The sequence below is a fragment of the Octopus sinensis genome, linkage group LG25 (genome assembly GCF_006345805.1).
Source record: "Octopus sinensis linkage group LG25, ASM634580v1, whole genome shotgun sequence".
Taxonomy (NCBI): Eukaryota; Metazoa; Mollusca; class Cephalopoda; order Octopoda; family Octopodidae; genus Octopus; species Octopus sinensis.
Window position 1 is genome coordinate 28,893,675 of NC_043021.1, and position 18,784 is coordinate 28,912,458.

The 18,784-nt window shown below is 38.4% G+C and overlaps 2 long non-coding RNA genes across 2 annotated transcripts in view; one reads left to right on the top strand and one right to left on the bottom strand.

Moving 5' to 3' along the window:
- LOC118767877 overlaps nt 1–9,642 on the top strand; it is a 16,865-nt gene extending 7,223 nt beyond the window's left edge. The window contains exons 2-3 of the long non-coding RNA XR_005003782.1: nt 8,409–8,414; nt 9,633–9,642. This is a non-coding gene — a long non-coding RNA (uncharacterized LOC118767877). The remainder of the gene's footprint in view (nt 1–8,408; nt 8,415–9,632) is intronic.
- LOC118767876 overlaps nt 1–11,978 on the bottom strand; it is a 29,387-nt gene extending 17,409 nt beyond the window's left edge. The window contains exons 1-2 of the long non-coding RNA XR_005003781.1: nt 11,951–11,978; nt 1,821–1,827 (exon numbers count right to left, since the gene is read on the bottom strand). This is a non-coding gene — a long non-coding RNA (uncharacterized LOC118767876). The remainder of the gene's footprint in view (nt 1–1,820; nt 1,828–11,950) is intronic.
- Nucleotides 11,979–18,784: the final 6,806 nt, after the last annotated feature.

An 18,784-nucleotide genomic window follows, 5' to 3' on the forward strand; every position in this document is an offset into this window, starting at 1 on the left:
AACTTTCACCTCGGCTTCCAAGTGAAGGTTACTAAGATGGGTTTCAGTGAGGACGAAGAAAGGGATGTGGTTTGGATGGGCATCGACCCAGTCCTCCAGGAATTTTATCTTCCATTTTTGAGTATTGGTGGAAGGGCTGATGCCTTGGGCATTAAGCAAAAATGTTGAGGCGAGAGTGGATGGTTTTAATTGTTTTGGTGATTTGTTTATTTGATTGCTTTTTAATGGCATGTGCAGTGGGGTGATTGTGGTGGATGGTGGTGGGTGATAGCTCGGAAGTTTTTTCCAGTTCTTTTGCTAGATTTATTATAGCTAAAAAAGAGGAAGAAGAAGTTTCCTGTCTAGGGAACTGTAGGTGACTGTGGTTGTGGTTATTTTTATATGAGTGGTTATTTCTATATGAGTCGTAGGTTTTTTTATTTTTTATTTTTATTATTATTTGTCCGATGAGTCCCCGGGAGATGGGTAAAGGGACAATCCCTGTGCAAACACAATCTGTCTTGCTGGAAATATCGGCAGATTTGGGGATTCTTTGTTTGAGATTTTGGTGGTTGTGGTGGTGTTGTAATAGGGTGGTGGCTTTTGTAGCTTGTGGGGATAATGCGTTTTGTCCCGGGTAAATGGGTGAATTTGCAGTCTCTATCAGTGCACAATCTATGGCGGAGAGAATAACGGCAAATGATGGGGTTTCGAGTGGGTGTGTGGGTGCGTGTGTGAGTTGTGAGAGGTGTGGATGATAGTTTGTCGAGGTTTTGGCGACCTTTGTAACCGGTGGAAGTAGTAGGAGGTAGATTCCTTGAGGTAGCAGTAGTAGTAGTAGTATATATATATATATATATATATAATATATATATATATATATATATATATCTCTCTCTCTCTATATATATATATATATATATATATATGTATATATATTTATGTATATATATATATATATATATATATACATATATGTATATATATATGCATACATATATGTATATATATATACATACATATATATATATATACATACATATATGTATAACTATATACATACATATATGTATGTATATATATATACATACATATATGTATGTATATATATATATACATATATGTATGTATGTATATATATATATATATATATATATATACATATATGTATGAAAGTTTTTGAAAAATGACTATGAAAAGTGTCAGTCAGCACTTTTTATGCTTGTTTGCAATATTTTGCACATTTTTTTTCTGAAAACTTTTGTGATCTCCGGGTTAAGTATAATCTTATTATCAATCATTAAACTATTTACTGAAAAATTATTTGTATGAAAGTTTTTGTTAGATGAATATATTTCTTGTGTAATTATCATGTTATTATCAATCCCTAACCCCAACGCTAACCCTAACCCTAACCCCAACCCGAACCCCCACCGTAACACTAACCCTAACCCTAACACTTAACCCTAGCCCTAACCCTAACCCCTAACCCTAACCCTAAACCTAATCCTAAACCTAACCATAAACCTAACCCTAACCCTAACCCTACCCCTTAACCCAAAATGGTGGTGGTGGTGATGTAGTGTCTCTTGTAAAAGAAGTTGAGAATAATGATATTCGGTATATTGGGTTTGTAAACATTACTGTCCCTGTAATAACAGTGCCTAAGGAATCAGAAAAAAAAAAACAAAAGAAAAAATAATCAGGCAAATATATAGAGCCAAAGTGTCAGGACTGATACCCTTGTATGTATACACACACACACACACACACCACATACAAAAAGCTGAAATAATCACTGCATGCTCATGTTACAGAGAAATACAATCAATACAATACACAAAAGCACTGAAATTGAAACACTTCCCACACCTAAAACAGATGAAATAGTGGGCAGTGGAAGCACACAATATCAATAAGACTGCTGATGATGGACTCCTCTCCCGTCGAAGACGACGTGTGTTCATCTTTTGCTGAACAACCTGTGCAAATGATTCCTTTGTAGCGTTCAAATGTTCACGCCACACATTTGCTCGCTCATTCCATCAAACTGATGTTGTCTGAACAGGTTCCCAGTGTTGAAGACATTGCTGCACAGCAATGTGAGATGAAGTGTTTTGCTCAAAAACAAAGCTCACCCCTTCGGTCTAGGAATTGAATGTTAGGTGAGTATGTGGTTTCCAAAGCAACAGAAAAGTGGTATGAGCATAAACCAGAGGTTGTGATAGAAAATGAGAACTACCAGATCTTGTGGGATTTCCCTATAAAGACTGACCAAGCTATTGATGCAAGAAGGACAGTTATGATTATAGAGGACAAAAATAGCAAACAGGAATAGATCATAGATTTTGGAATTCTCTTTGATAGCAGAGTCAACACCAAAGAAATAGAAAAAAATTGAGAAATATCAGGATCTAGGTAGGGAGCTTCAGAAACTTGGAAAACTGAGACAACTATTATTCCTGTAGTAATTGGTGCACTTGGCAAAACATCCAAAGTTCTATCTAAAAGATTGAAAGAGACTAGAATTGAAACCCACATTGCCAACCTGCAGAAAAGTACTGTTCTATATTCTGCAAGTATCCTTAGAAAAATTCTGAAGATTTGAGGAGACATGTTATTACCAAACCTCAAGATAAAATACCAACTAGAATGTACTAGTTTAATAATAATAATTATTATAATTGACTTCAGATCTTAACTGATTCACTGATCATTTTTTGCTTTTAACCCTTGCCTTACTTTGTAGACATCACTGCCCATCGGAATGCCTGACAACAGGCAGCTCCAATGAAAGTCTAATCCGCCCCGTCACCTCTGAGATGTTCAGACTACACACAAGCTAGTGGACTTAGGTGTAACGAAGTAGTCTTTCAGCCTCTCGAATGTTGCAACAGGAGACTCAGAAAAGATTTCACATGGACGTTCGGTGCGTTGGCCTCCAGCGATGAGCGAGCTGTCCTCACTGACATTACGTCCATGTTTGTCCGCGAAGAAAATGTGATGTTCGTTCGTGTGCAGGAAGGACAAATGCGCCTGGATCGGGACGAACCTGTTAGAATATTGGCTGTATGTCGTCGATGGCAGTCTGCAACCTCAAAGTGCACATCATAGTTCGCGATATTCTTGTAAGTGTGTCGGAGGACGAGGAGATACGCCTTGACATGACATTGGACAACGCTCAGCCAGCTGTCTCATGGGCCCCAGAACTCACCGCGAATTCCAGTTCATATAAAAACTAGGAGCGGCAACGCGCAGTAAATAAATCCGACAAACTCCATGATATACTCACCGCAAACCCCTGCAGTCACTGCTGAAAATACGATTGAAGACGTCATGTACAGGAACGCATGCGGAAATGCTCCGCCTACAACCACAAATACGCTACCTAACGAATCCTCTTCCCAACCTTCTATTGTTGACCACCATATATATAATGAACGCTGTGATTCGTGTGGAAAAAGTTCCTCCGCCCCCCATCCTTTCATCGCTACCTTCATTCAAGCCACGAAAGCATCGGGTTTCGCCACCTCCCTGTCACGACCGACCCAAGTTATCCGTCACAACGCTATGGCAGACACTGGATGCCATTCGGGCCTGGTCAGACGATGTAGATAGGAAACGATTCAATGTATCCATCAGAAAAGGGAAGATGCCTAACCCATTTAATATCCTTCTGGTGGCGTACGGCACCACAAAAATTTGATATGGAGTAGTTTATAATTACGTCCATAGTTTTTAAAGTGAGATTATTTTCAAATAATTGCCATTTCAAAGTCATGGCAAGAGTTTTGTTTCTTGAAAAGTTTTGGTTCTTGAAGAGTTGTGTTTCTTGTCGGTTAAGGGAAATAATTTGAAGTCATGGCAAGAGTTGTGTTTCTTGTTGCTTAAGGGAAGTAATTTGAAGTAATGTTAGACTTACTTCCCTTAGAGTGTGTTTTAATAATTTTGAATTTTAAGTGATTTTTTGCCTTAAATGTGTCTTAAATTATAATATATGGACCTAATGGTATGGAAGTGAAGTCGACTTAGACGAAAATTCAACTCGGAACATGAAGTCTGATTAAATACAACTAACTCATATATCGTTCTTTGTGTGGGTCTCTCTCTCTCTCCTCTCTCTCTCTCTCTATATATATATATATATATATATATATATACTCTTTACTCTTACACTTTTACTCTTTTACTTGTTTCAGTCATTTGACTGCGGCCATGCTGGAGCACCGCCTTTAGTCGAGCATTTCCGCATGCGTTCCTGTACATGACGTCTTCAATCGTATTTTCAGCAGTGACTGCAGGGGTTTGCGGTGAGTATATCATGGAGTTTGTCGGATTCATTTACTGCGCGTTGCCGCTCCTAGTTTTCATATGAACTGGAATTCGCGGTGATTGGGTAGTTCTGGGGCCCATGAGACAGCTGGCTGAGCGTTGTCCACTTTCTTTTGCCTCGACGTACTTTGGAGCTTCTTCCAATGTCATGTCTAACTTGGAGTCACCCATAGTGTCAGGGCGTATCTCCTCGTCCTCCGACACACTTACAAGAATATCGCGAACTATGATGTGCACTTTGAGGTTGCAGACTGCCATCGACGACATACAGCCAATATTCTAACAGGTTCGTCCCGATCCAGGCGCATTTGTCCTTCCTGCACACGAACGAACATCACATTTTCTTCGCGGACAAACATGGACGTAATGTCAGTGAGGACAGCTCGCTCATCGCTGGAGGCCAACGCACCGAACGTCCATGTGAAATCTTTTCTGAGTCTCCTGTTGCAACATTCGAGAGGCTGAAAGACTACTTCGTTACACCTAAGTCCACTAGCTTGTGTGTAGTCTGAACATCTCAGAGGTGACGGGGCGGATTAGACTTTCATTGGAGCTGCCTGTTGTCAGGCATTCCGATGGGCAGTGATGTCTACAAAGTAAGGCAAGGGTTAAAAGCAAAAAATGATCAGTGAATCAGTTAAGATCTGAAGTCAATTATAATAATTATTATTATTAAACTAGTACATTCTAGTTGGTATTTTATCTTGAGGTTTGGTAATAACATGTCTCCTCAAATCTTCAGAATTTTTCTAAGGATACTTGCAGAATATAGAACAGTACTTTTCTGCAGGTTGGCAATGTGGGTTTCAATTCTAGTCTCTTTCAATCTTTTAGATAGAACTTTGGATGTTTTGCCAAGTGCACCAATTACTACAGGAATAATAGTTGTCTCAGTTTTCCAAGTTTCTGAAGCTCCCTACCTAGATCCTGATATTTCTCAATTTTTTTCTATTTCTTTGGTGTTGACTCTGCTATCAAAGAGAATTCCAAAATCTATGATCTATTCCTGTTTGCTATTTTTGTCCTCTATAATCATAACTGTCCTTCTTGCATCAATAGCTTGGTCAGTCTTTATAGGGAAATCCCACAAGATCTGGTAGTTCTCATTTTCTATCACAACCTCTGGTTTATGCTCATACCACTTTTCTGTTGCTTTGGAAACCACATACTCACCTAACATTCAATTCCTAGACCGAAGGGGTGAGCTTTGTTTTTGAGCAAAACACTTCATCTCACATTGCTGTGCAGCAATGTCTTCAACACTGGGAACCTGTTCAGACAACATCAGTTTGATGGAATGAGCGAGCAAATGTGTGGCGTGAACATTTGAACGCTACAAAGGAATCATTTGCACAGGTTGTTCAGCAAAAGATGAACACACGTCGTCTTCGACGGGAGAGGAGTCCATCATCAGCAGTCTTATTGATATTGTGTGCTTCCACTGCCCACTATTTCATCTGTTTTAGGTGTGGGAAGTGTTTCAATTTCAGTGCTTTTGTGTATTGTATTGATTGTATTTCTCTGTAACATGAGCATGCAGTGATTATTTCAGCTTTTTGTATGTGGTGTGTGTGTGTGTGTGTGTATACATACAAGGGTATCAGTCCTGACACTTTGGCTCTATATATTTGCCTGATTATTTTTTCTTTTGTTTTTTTTTTCTGATTCCTTAGGCACTGTTATTACAGGGACAGTAATGTTTACAAACCCAATATACCGAATATCATTATTCTCAACTTCTTTTACAAGAGACACTACATCACCACCACCACCACCATCATTTTGTTTCTTTCTTTTTCCTACAAATACCCTGTCAACCATTGCAACTGTTGCCTCTTTAAGGAGACGTATTTTCTTTTCCCAGAAGCTCTTAGGCAATAACATCTGGATGATTTCCTTTAATCTCTATCAATTGGCACTTTCTCATTCTCTGAGACATTGGTGTGAATTTTCACTTTCTTTTTCTGCTTATATCCCTTAATAAAATACTATGGTTTTGAATGGCATGAATTTCATGTACTCTGCAATATCAACAGAAATCAGGCTATTCTTGCATAAATTTATAAATATTTTCTAGTTCCATAAGAACCCATTTCTTTATATTTTTGGTATAGTTTAGTTTTCGTTTGTCAGCATTTGTGTGGTGTATTCTAAATGTGGTTATTATTTCCATTCTTTTCCTGTCTAGTCTTGCTAATTCACTTAGATTCCAGCCAGAACAGTGAGACCACTGATACCTATTATCTCATTTTTGGCATTTTTCTCAGTTTTAACTATTAATCTAATGCATCAAAAATATTCTTTCCTAACCTCTCCTTTTCGTCTGTGTGTGTGTGTATGTGTGTGTGTGTGTGTGCGTGTGTGTGTGTGTGTGTGTGTGTGTGTGTGTGTGTGTGTGTGTGTGTGTGTGTGCGTGTGTGTGTGTGTGCTGTATTCTGTCTACTTTATTAATTCCTAAGTATTTCCAAGCCTGTCTTTGGTCTAATTCGCTCCCTTTTTTAGTTAACATGATAATACAAGTTTTTATTAATAATTCTTTGCTTCAATGTTGTCTTAGTGTCCCCAAATTCAAGTTTGATGCCAATTTCCTCCACTGAATCCTTGTGTCATGTGTTTCCAGTCATTTGTCAACGACAGTTTGAAGCTTTCTATAGATTTTTTACCCAGACAGACAGATGCATATTTAGGAGATAGTTGATCGTAATCCCATAGCACTTGCACTCTTATCTAATCTAGTTTAGTATACATCAAACGCAAAAGAAGAAACACACACACACACACACATAGATATATAAGCACAGGCATGGTTATAGAGTAAGAAGCTTGCTTGCCAACCACATGACTCCCAGATTCAGTCTTATTGTGTGGCACTTTGGGCACGTGGATCTGCTAGACAGAAACTGAAAGAATTCCATAGATGTTTTCAATCTAGTTTGGACTCTTTGCAATCAAATTTGAATTTTTCAATTGGTGCTCAAGCCTTGAAAAACAAAAGAGTTAAACTACATCAACCGTAAGGGAATACATGTCTATCTTCTCTAACTCGTCCAGTAGAGCTCACCAATTGATATCTGAAAAGTTCAATGAAATAACTCAGGAACACTGCGATAGCGTCTACCAAAAGATGCTCCGTTAGGTCGACCGGTCCTAACAAGGTGAGATAATAGAAAAAGAATCATTCGTTTCTTATCTCCCCTTGTTCAGACCGGTCGACGATGTAAATATGTTGAAGCATCTTTTGGTATAAGCTATGGCAGTGTTCATGAGTTATTTCATCAAACTTTTCAGATATCAATTGCTGGGCTCCACTGGACGAGTTAGATAATTTCTTTCGACTTTTAGCACAAGACCTGCAATTTTTTAAGTGAGCAATTTTTTAAGTGCTTAACTGGTAATTATTTCATCGAGCTGGATAGGATGAAAAACAAAGTCAGTTTTGACAGAATTTGAACCTAAAACGTAGATCTCCAACAGAAGAAAATGGATATAATAACAATGGGAAACTCGTGGTTATGATCTTATGAAAGATGGGACATTTCTTTTATTGCCAGGAGAATATATTGCTAAGAATTAATGTGACACTTTACTTATTGTAAATAAATAGCAACGAGCAAGTCAGAAGAGAGGGACGTTTCAAACTGGGCGCAGCTTTTCGAGTGCTGACGATTTTACACTTCTGATAGAACACACAGCTTGTTTTGGCGGCAGTGCATTTTAGCACTAGGGGCAAACAAACACACACAAACGCGCGCCCACCGTCGCTCGTGCAGAAATATACAGCACGAGAGAGAGGAGGGGATAAATAGAGAGAGATGTAAGGGGAGGGTACGCGACAGAGAGAAGGTGCATGACAGAGAGAGAGAGAGAGATGGAGAGAAAGAGAGGAGATACGAAGAGAGGGAGAACTAGAGAAACATTAAAACATCTGATGTCAAATAAGTCAGCGTCGAATCACCAATACCAAGTGGGTGGCACAAAACAGCTGTGCCAAAACGTCAAATAAGTGGGTTATCGAGAGCTAACGTCCCAAGAACCAAAGACTGGATGCTGCAGCTAGTGACGAACTTGAATACAACAGAGAGTAAAGGTAGGAGAAGAGATGGGTGAGTCAGAAGTATCTGAACGGAAGTGGAATGAATTCGGTCAGCTTATTGTAAGCACAGGTCGTTTTAGAATCGATAGAACAAATAGGAAGCGGACAACGCACTACGCCTGTAGAGCAGAGGCAGCAGCATATCTGTGATTTTATACCCACCAGCCCACCAGTCAGTAGAGTGGTACTTTCTTAAAAGCGCTGTCACAGTTGTAGAAGCAACGCTTCATAGTATACTTTAGCGGGTTTTAAAATACAAGAGCTTCAAAGCAACTTTTACTTCACTTTAATCTCTCTTCAATATTGCTTCCACTGTTAGTTGCAATCTACTTTTATGCCATTTGTCTGCTGCAGAGTTACAAAGTTAACCAAGGAACTACCATTGAAGTTTATTATTCCCCACTTCTTTGTTCTAATCGGTGCAGCAGACCTCATCTAATCTTTGAAGAATGACAATTATTTAGTGATGCAGAAGGGGCTGAAATATCTTCTGACTCTAAAGAGAAGGGCCAGTCGTTAGGATGAAAAAGAGCTTTTTCATATGAAGAGTAAAATTTATCAAAGTTAAATTCTGTGTGAAGAAGTGTTGCACTCTAATGGTGGAGGGAACCTGTTGAAGGGGTAGACCCAGGGAGACATGGGATGAGGTGGTGAAGCTGATCTTTGAACTTTGGGCTTCACAGAGGCAATGACAAACAACCAAGACCTTTGGAGATATGCCATGCTTCAGAAGACCCACCAAGCCAAGTGAGATCATAGTTGTGGATGATGCCAATGTCATCTGACTGGCACCCATGCCGGTGGCACATAAAAAGCACTGTTTGTGCGTTGGGCCCCATGGAGGCAGTGATGTCAAGCTGAGTGAGATTGTAGTCATGGCTGATGCCAGTGTTGCATAACTGGCCTGTTAAGAGCATCCTTAAACCATTGGGCGATATGCTGTGCTTGTGAAGACCTGTTGAACTGAGGGAAATTGTAGTTGTGGCCAGTGCCATTGCCATGCGACTGCACCCATGCTGGTAGTACATAAAAAGCATCATCTGAGTGTTGGGCATCTTGGAGGAGGCAGTGACAGGTGACGAAGACCTTTGGCAATATACCGTGCTTGAGTAGACCCATCAATCCAAGTGACACTGTAGTCGTGGCCGATGCTGGTGTCAGGTCAATGGCACCCAGGCCTGTGGCACGTAAAAAGCACCTACTACACTTTTGGAGTGTTTGGCATTAGGAAGAGCATCCGCCTATAGAAACGTTGCCAAATCAGACTGGAACCTGGTGCAACTCCCTAGTTTACCAGTTTTCAGTCAAACTGTCCAACCCATGCTAGCATGAAAAGCAAATGTTAAACGATGATGATGATGATTTGACAGGCTGCCATGTTCAGTAATTTGATGAGATTTGATGGGCTTTGAGGTAAATAGGTGTAGATGAATGGCTTGTGCAGGAGGTTCAAGCTATATACAAGGATGTTGCAAGTGAAAGTTGGCAACAATCTCAGTGATAAATTTAATGGGATTCCATAAAGGGAGGAGTCCATCAAGGTCCAGTCCTCGATGCTCTCCTATTCATGAAGTCCTCCAAGCCACCACTGAAGAATATAAGACTGCCTGTCCATGGGAACTCCAACATGCCTATAGGGGAATTAGAGAAGAAATTTGGGGCATGGAAGCTAAAGCTGGAATCAAGGAGTATTAAGATTAATATGGCAAAGACTAAGATTTTTGTAAGTAGGAAAGACAACAGGACTCTGATAACTTCAGGGGAATGGCCTTGCTCAACATGTATTAAAGGGGGTAGGTATAAACTCCATACAATGTACTTAATGGCAGACTACCCAAGAATGTAAGCTTCATATGCAGTAAACACACTGGAATGATACATATGAGTACACTTGAAAACGAGTCACTTAAATATGCCCAGATGGCTCCTTAGAACTAGTTGGTAGGTTTTGTTATCTAAGAGTTGTAATCAACAAGGAGTTCAAAGAACTGTTGACATCAAAGATATCTTCCCAAAGAGTGAATGGCAGATTGTGTGATGCTTTTGTTAGAACCACGATGCTGCATTGTAGGCCCTCGAATGCAGGAGATTGGAAAGAAGCAAACATACTCTGTTGGTTATGCAATGCAAGTGTGCATAAAAGAATTGGTACAAACACACTGAGTGAAAAAAAGTTGGGGTTAAGCATATTAAGAGATACACTTGGCTTGAAAATAGATATAAAAAATTGGAAAAAACAAACTGCTTCCCAATCACATGGTTCTGGGTTCAGTCCCATTGCATGACATCTTGGGCAAATGGCCTTCAGAGAAACCTGTCTGAGTGGATTTGGTAAATGTCAACTGAAAGAAGCCCATTATGTATGTGTGCATGACTTTCTGTTTGTGTTTGTCTCCCACCATCACTTGACAACCAATTTTGGTTGCTTACATCCCTTGTAACTTAGTGGTTTGGTAAAAGAGACTGATAGAATAAGTACAAGGTTTTTAAAAAATAAGTACTGAGGTCAGTTCATTTGACTAAAAGACTCCAGCATAGCCACAACCTGATGACAGAAACAAGTAAAAGATAAAAAAAAGTAAATATATATATATATATATGTGTGTGTGTGTGTGTGTGTATGTGTGTGTGTTTCTCCCCTGCCATCGACTGACTACTGATATTTGTTCATTTACGTCCCTAGTAGTCAGTCGATGGTGGGGGACAAACACACACACACACATATATATATGATAGGCTTCTTTCAGATTCCGTCTTCCAAATCCTTGTAGTTGGACTGAACCCGGAAACATGTGGTTAAGAAGCAAACTTCTTACCTGCCGCTAAGCATTTTGTATGACGTGCTAAAGATTCTGCCATGACACACCGTTTTCTATGCACTTAAAATACTGATTTCACATTTTAACACAAAACCAGAAGCTTCGGTGGGTGGGGTTAAGTCGATTACATATTCTATTGACTCTGAAAGACTGAGAGGCAAAGTCGGCCTTGGGGGCATTTGAACCCAGAAAGTAAAGACTGACGAAATACCTCTAAGTATTTTTTTCCAGTGAGCTAACGATTTTGCTTTTGCACTTGAAATATTAAAAGTATTCCGAAGAAATTTACTTAAACCAGTAAATCAAAACGATCGTAAATGCTACTTTCATCTCTGCTTCTTCCTCCTTTGTTATCTAATCAAATTAAAGGCATACCAGCGAAGACCACGAGTTTCCCATTGTTATCATATCCATTTTCTTCTCCTATATAACCTAAACTACGGTTTACCAACCAAACCACCTGCTACCGTACAACCTTACAAAAGACTGTACCTACACAGGTAATAACCAGGAGCGACTTTGGATTTAAGTATCCCTTCGAGGTATTAAGCCCCTCTAACTGATACCTACACTATATAAATATATATACAACAAGCTTCTTACAGTTTCTGTCTGCCAAATCTACTCACAAGGCTTAGTAGAAAACATTAGCCCAAAGTACCACGCAGTGGAACTGAACCCAAAACCCGGAACTATGTAGTGGGAAGTACGCTTCTTGCTATACAACCACGTCTGCACCATTGAAATTAAATTATTTTTTATATATACTTTTCATCTCACCTTGAGATGAAAAGACGGTTAACTGTTTAAGCACGATATGAATACAAAGAATGATTAGACGAAAGAGAAAATTGAAAGCGTGACCCTATTTTTTGTTTTATTGCAACACGTAATTGTTGCTGTTGTAACTATTGTTCATACAGTTGTTGCTTATCCTCACGTCAGCTCCGATCTAGCATCAACTGTATACCTTTAATCAAAGGCATTCCAACCATAATGATCCCATCTTATTGTCACACATAATACACGCAACACTATTTTATTTAATGTTTCTCTTTTAAAAATTGAAAAAGTACTTTGCAGCAGCTGTTTGTATGTATTGCCTCAGGTGTTGATTGTTTGGAGTGGGGCTGATGAAGGCAAGTACAAAACCAAAATAACAAGACTATGAATTGGAATAAAGGTGTCTGCATTTGCAGAATTACACTTAATCAGTATGTGGTCAGATGAAATAATTTTAAGAACAAGACTTTGGAAAGAGGGTTTGGTACAGCTGATAAATAGAAAAAGCAAGCTGCAAGGGATGAAGCAGAAAAGAAAAAACAAAACATCACAAAAACAACAACAAAACAAGGATCTCTTCAGGTTGGTTCACACATTTTTCAATTTTTTTTTGAACTAAACAGTTTGAAACTTAGTATACTGGTGTAATTTCACATGCTGAACATGGTTTACTTTCAAAATTTTTGACAAAATTTCATATTTTAGAAGTTATTTCACTTTATTTTGAATTGTTGTTTGTACCTTCTCGAATAATGCCCAGTTTCTTTGGCGTATAGGTTCCTCACCTGGACAGGACGCTGGTTCATGCAGGAGGAATGAGTGAGAGAAAGTTTAAGCGAAATAGTCAGCAGAAACTCGACATCACCTTCTGCCGGAGCTTAGGTATTTTGCTCATAAACACACACATCGCCCAGTCTAAGATTCTTAACCACGATCCCTCGACCGCGTGTCCGCTGCTCTAACCACTAGGCCATGTGCCTCCACTTATTATGAATTAATCATGCATTATCTTGCGGCTTCAAGATTTTGATGATGTGTTTGTTTACTTTTAGAATTACATTGTAGGGCAAGTGTGAGAGGTTGGGTTTGGTCTGTTTGAACATAAAACAGGTAAAATATTTTGGTCCAATAACTGGCAGTCCATCAGTTGTGACGACAAAGGTTCCAGTTGATCTGTTCAACGGAACAACCTGCTCGTGAAATTAACATGCAAGTGACAGTACTCCATAGACACGTGAACCCTTAACCCTTAACGTAGTTAAGGGAAACTGAGTACGACACGGAATATGACAAGGCTGACCCTTTGTATTACTGGTACAACTCATTTTTGCCAGTTGAGTGGACTGCAACAAAGTGAAATAAAGTGTCTTACTCAGACACAACACGCCACTGGGAATTGAACTTACAATCTTACGATCGTGAGCCAATTACCCTAAGCCACGGATCTTTGGTCACATATGACTGGTTTAACCCTTTAGCATTTAATACGGCCATACCCAACCCAAATACTCTGTTTTATGTTAAAACTGACCAGATCCAACTTCTTACACCGACCCACCAATGTCATTCTCAACATAGAGGAACACACCATTGAAATCTTGAAGCTACAAAATTAATTAATTCAAAGCAATGTGAATAGATAAGCAACATATTTGACCCCAAAATTTGAACACTAAAGGAGTAAGTACAGCTATGCAGTCTTCTCTTTGCCTTGCCAGCTCTACTGATTCTATAACAACTTGTGCTTTCATGAAGCTGGCTGGGGTCAAGACACTTCCAATTAGGTAATCCTAACTCACTTGTCTCACCTCTTACCATCACTCTTTGTTACAGTCATTCCCCACCTGCCAATTACTATATTCAGCTTTTCCTTCATAAGCTCATAAGACTTTGGCTTTTGGAACTGAATATGTGCCATTTTGGCACAACTGCTTTGTGCTGCCTCTTTGGCATCACTGATTCAATGCTAACTTATTTGACACCAGATGTTTTAATATATCTTTCATTCTTTCCCTTCTCACCTCTGTCTTATCTACTCTCTCTCTCTCTCTATCTCTATCTCTCTTCATGTTTATGTGTGTAAGCATATTTATCTATGTGTGTGAGGAGAGAGAAAGTGTTTGTTGTGTTCAATTAATAAGTCATAATGTGTGCAGCTCTCTTCCTCTCCCTCTTCTACCCTCCTTCCCTCTCTCTCCTATCTTTTCGTCTTTCATCCTCTTTCTCGACATGTGTATAAGGAGAGGGAATGTAGTTATGTCAATCATGTTCAATTAATAAATTGTAATGTATCGCTCTCCTACTCTCCTGTCCTCCTTCAGTCATTCATCTCTCCTCTTTCTCTCTGTTTATGTGCAGGAGCATACTTCTCTTTATGAGGGGAGGAAAAGTGTTTATGTCAGTCATATTCTATCAATATTCTATAAAGTAAGTTATCTCCCTCTTTCCCTCCCACCCCCCTCTCTGCATACGTATATTTCCCTGTGTGTATGTGTGTTTGTCTCTAGTACCAAAAAGTACTGTCACCAAAATAGGCTGAATGTCCAGTCAGCCTTCTTCATTGCCAGCGCCCAAATGGTCATGTTCAATCTTCTTATTCTGAATCCAAAATTCACAAAATAAAAAAATAAAGAAAGAAAACAAATGACACTTGTTGGTTTTATTGTTGTTTAATATTTTTTTTATTCCTTTTTATTTTTGTAAGAAGAAGAAAAAATACTAGAGATAATTTTTATTTTCTTTTTGTATAAAATTATATTTTTTTTTCACCCAACTATATCTCTCATTTTTTGATTTCACATTTTGAAGAAATAATAAAAAGAAAATAAGAGAAAAAGAAAAATTCTTTTGGTTGAGTCCATATGTGGGCACAGGGATGGTTGATATTTATCTGAAATAGAAAATTTGACTTCAGCAGATTTAAAGAACAATCTCTGTATTTTTTCACTGCTTTTTTTTTCATCTATATATTCTCTTGCTTTTGTTTTTCACAAAATGATAAATTATGCAATAAAGAACCATACAAAAGAAGGGCAGGAGTATCATTGGAATATATATTTTCACATAATGGCATAGGTGACTTGGTTAAAAAGTTCACCTCACAGTCATGCAGATGATTTGAGGTTTCAATCCCAACATACAGTACCATAGCCAAATAAAGTGCTGTGTAAAAAGTGTTACAGGGAAATGATCACATCTTCACATCTATGCATAAACATACAAATCTGCACATATACACACATACATTCAAAAATATCCTGTTGTTGATGTTGAAATTCCTATGAAGGAGCCTTGAATCTAGGTTAGAAAATGGCTCTTTCTCTATTGGCAAGAAATCTTGAAAAAAAAACCCTGAATAATGACTGACTGACATACACACACACACATATATATGTCTATATGTTTAGGGTAGGACTTCAAAGTTTTGATATCCTGGAAATGACTTTAAACTGTATTTCGCAGTAGGCCCCATTGGTTTGAGACTTCCATGATTTGAGGAGTGTGAACCACATGTTAGCCACTATTATTCCTAGACCTACTCTGCCCTAGGTTAGTAGCAACTCTCAGGCCCCTAGGTATGAGTTAATTAACATATTATGGAAGAAATTCCAAGCAAAAAATCTTAACTGCCTTGTGAGTGGCTTGAAAAAGGAAAAGACAAAGCAAAGTCAACCTCATCAGCAAATCAAGAAGAAGTGTTCCTCAGGTGGTCCAGTGTTGTCTTTGACACCCTTCCATCAACTCCAGGGTAAGTGAAGCTCTCCAGCTCTGTAAATTGATTCACCTAAGAGCAGGCCACTCCAGTGTAAAGCCTATAGTTTGCTGGTCACTGCAGTCATCTTAACTCACTGAGCCACTGTGATCAGTCCTCCAAGTCTAAAGAGTGGGATCAGATTGTGCAAACTGACCCACACTTTAAGATGGATAAATTGTTGCTAAACATTTTTCCTGGAGTGCTAATGATTCTGTCAGCTCACCACCTTAAATGATTCAAATACTAAGAAAGAAGATGTATTGGAGACATATGCGTAACATTCTTCGTTTATACTCATTACAAAAATCTTGAATATTTTTGTTTTGTCACAGGTAGTGATGTGTAGTGCAAATGTAAGCACAATATCTGACATTTGGAAGAGAGAATTTGGGATAACATCACTTCTGTAGTTGAGAGGTACTATATTTTATTGACCTCGGAAAAATTAAATGTAAGTTTGACTTGGGTGAGATTTGAACCCAGAAGAGAAAGAACAAGATAAATACCACCAGGTATTTTTGTCTGATGCTCTAAAAATTCTGCCGACTTACTGCCCTAAATATATATATATTTATAAAATACTTTATTTTTAATCTATTTGTCAGGAGAAAAAGCAGTGCTCATGACTATTTTTAGGGCTCCAGATACTCATGAATGAGAATTATCCATGATTCAGAGATCTGAGTGCTTACAGCACTCAGTAGTATGTTGAGGCCTTGGAGTCATGGACTGGTTACCTAATTTTCATGGAGGATATATGTGACTGAGATTACAATATTACACCCTGAATAAGTCTGTTGCAGTGTTACTCATTTACAGCTAAGTGGACTGGTGCAATGTGGAATGAAATGCTTTACTCAAGAACACAACACATTGCTAGGTCCAGCAGCTGAAACTACAACCTTCCGATCATGAGTGCAAAGCCGAAACCATTAAGCCATATGCCTTCATCAACACAGAGCCAGGAGCCAGTGTTGAACTGACGGTGGGTGGGGGTAGAATAAGTCTGTCTCACAAGAAAACTATGGCTATCCCTTAAAAACCATGGAGTAACCAAAGTGTGTTTAATTAGAGGCTAAACAGCAACAACAACAACTACACCAATGAAAGCAACTTTCCCTTCCAGTCACTCTGATTGGAAAGGAAGACAACTTTCAGAGGAAAGGTTCCTTAGACTAATATTTTATTGCACCTCCCACCCACAAGTATGAATGGCTGTAGGGACTTGAACTCAGCAAATATATATATATATCATCATCATCATCATATATATATATTCATACATACATACATATAAATATATACATACATACATGTATATACATATATATATATATATATATGACTACATATATCTTTTCATAAGTGAATGAAAGGAATGGAAGAAGCAGTTGGTGCACTACATATGTTTCAAAAGTGTATGGAATTTCTATCATGTAATGTTAAATATGGTATGTAATTTTACCATGCACCTCATATTTAGGAGCAGCTTACTTGTGTTGGGAAATCATTTGCAGTAATAAGTAATTTTGGAAAATGTGAAATGGAAGCAGTATACATCTTTTGATTGAAAATAGGAGTGGAAAGTGGTTTTGGCAAACAGCCAATCAAATTTGGGATTACTTTATGCATTTAATATAGGACAAAGTGGACGTGTTTGCTACATGAATCAATAAGGTTTTACTGATAGATTATCTTTCACACTTTGTATATACAAGCCTGCTAGGGGAAAATCTATTGTTTTACCACAACCAATTGAATCCCACTACTTTCACACACACACACACACATTTATTGAAAGAATGAGAAATGCAAAAAAGGTAAATAAAAATATATTTATGCATATTTTATATTCAACTGGAGTAAATACCATGTGTCATTTCCTTTCCTATGATACTCTAGGGATTCTGCCAGTTTGCTGCATATTTAATGAGTTTTAGTTAAATTCATCATTGCCATGTGGTGAAAGCAGTGGACTAGAAATCCATTAAGGTTTCCCCACATAGGTTCAAACCATACTTGTAATGAATAAATAAAAAAAACTTCAGTATATATATTTTTACTTCAGAACATCTATCTATATTTTTAACTTGTTTCATTTACTGAACTGCAGTCATGTTGGGGCACAGCCTTCAAGGGTTTGCTCAAAGAAATCGAATGACCTGAGTACATATTCTTCAGCCAGGTACTTATTTTTATGCTGAACTCCTAAGATACTGGGATGTAAACAAACCAGCACTTGTTGTCAAGTGGTGGGGGTGGACAAACAAAAAGACCAAGACATATACACAAAAATCCATATATTCATACATTATATATATATATATATATTTGTGAAGGCTTGGCAAGTATCTCAACTGGCAGGACTGACTACCCTGTCTTCAGGTGCTAATCCTAGCTGGTGAAGGTGCTTGCCTCCCCTTCGCAAATGTAAGGACACAGGAAATGTGTCAAAGGCGACAGGAAGCGTTGATGCATCCTAGGGCTAAGTAGCAGTGATGTAATTCCCTTTACAGGACTGTCACATTATGTTGACAATATACAACCACTCTCTCTCTCTATATATATATACACATATATATTCTTATATTTGTTTCAGTCATTTGACTGTGGTCATGCTGGGGCACCACCTTTTTTAGTTGAAGAACACAACCCCAGAACTTATTCTTTGTAAGCCTGGCACATTCTATCGGTCTCTTTGCCAAACAGCTAAGTTATGGGAATGTAAATACACCAACATTGGTTGCCAAGCAATTTTGGGGTGGCAGACAAAGTCACAAAGCCACACACATATATATATATATATATATATATATATATATATATATATACATACATATATTTACACACATACATATGTATATATATGACAGGCTTCTTTTCAGTTTCCATCAACCAAATCCACTCACAAGGCTTTGCTTTCCCAGAGGCTACATTAGAAGACACTTGCCCAAGGTGCCACTCAGTAGGACTGAACCCAGAACCATGTGGTTGGGAAGCAAGCTTCTTACCACACAGTCATGC